A 1,595-nucleotide genomic window follows, 5' to 3' on the forward strand; every position below is an offset into this window, starting at 1 on the left:
TAAAGTTTGTGCATTCTTATTTTGCATTCTATTGTTATTATAAATTATGTAAGCATGCAATAGAACTATTGAAATAAATTAATGGAGAATAAAAATAGGCTTAGAGGATATAGGGCTGTGTTGGCAAACCTATGGCATACATGCCAGAGGGAGCTGCTCCCCTCCCTGTCTCTACATACGCCTGAGGATATTTCTCCCCTCACCCACCCCTTTGCCCAGAAGCCCAATTAGAGCACTTCCTCCATCCTCTTTCTGGGGTAAGGTGGGTGGCTCACATGCATGATGAGACTTGAAATTTGGGCATTTGGTCCCTAAAAGTTTCACCATTGTTGTTATAGGGTATCTAAGAAGAGATAGAAGGATAAGAGTCTATGATCATAGAAGAATGTCAGAGTTTTCAATGTTAGTTAATGTTGTGGTACAGTGTATAACTAAAATATAATTAAGGAGCAGGTCATATGGTAACGTGATACATCAGTGATTCTCCAATAAAAAAGTGGCAAAAGAGAATAAATGTTTCTCAAAATAATTGTGAACTGTTAACATCTAGATGAACAACAGGTTCCAAATCACTGATAGTAACAGAATTCCACATCAAAACAAACCTGCTGTTTCACTCTACAATCTACAAACTGGCAAAGATGACAACATAGGAAATAGTCAATATGAAGCTTCATCGAACCCGCGAGAAGCCTCAAGATAGGAAGATAGAGGAAGAATAGAAGTTCTGTATTCCGCGAGGGGGGTGGCAGAGCCAAATTAGAGATATGAGGTGGCAGGAATGAGTCAGAAATCCAGGCCTTATTAATTATCAAGGAGCCACAGCAAAACTCCCATCAGTGGACTACTCAGAAGGCTTATACCCATCCAGTGATCCAAATTTAATACCACACAGGTCGGAGACATGATAGAGAAAAGAAAGTGCCTGGCCAAAGGTCAGGTCCGAGGTGGGAGAGGTAGATCAGGAAAGGAATCAAAGATGGAGCTTGGCCAGAGGCCAAGCTCCAGCAAGGACAGGCATCAGTGAGAGCTGAGATCCAAGTGAGGAAAAGAGAGCGGAGCCTGCTGTGGCCCGGTACTTAATCTCTTTGATATGACACAATACACAGGCATGATTATCATTGGTTAATGACAAGGTATAGGTGTGGTTTCTCTTAGCCAGGTGAGCACAAAGAAACCTGTTTTTCAGCCTAACCTGGGGGAAGCTGGGGTCAAGGGTCAGAGGCTTTCCTAGCCATGTGCAAGACTGAGCATGCTCAAGACTGAGCATGCTCTCTTCTAAACCACTCTGTACATACTAACTGTTTCCCTTGCTCATAGCTAGGGGTAGACTGCTATACAATACTTGATATGTGGGAAGTAATAAGGTACACAATATTTATTTTGGGATTCAGAGGAGATTGTGAGTGTAAAGCACTTTGCAAATATTAAACACTATATATGCCAGTTACTATTGTCATTATAATCATTATTTGATAGTCATCAGTTTGGGAAAAACATCATTCCCTAATCCTTCCACTATCCTTCTTCTGAGTCCAAGCGATGTTTATAGAATAATACAGTATTTCACTATTAAATGTTTAACATGGGATCTC

The sequence above is a fragment of the Monodelphis domestica genome, chromosome 6 (genome assembly GCF_027887165.1).
Source record: "Monodelphis domestica isolate mMonDom1 chromosome 6, mMonDom1.pri, whole genome shotgun sequence".
Classification (NCBI taxonomy): Eukaryota; Metazoa; Chordata; class Mammalia; order Didelphimorphia; family Didelphidae; genus Monodelphis; species Monodelphis domestica.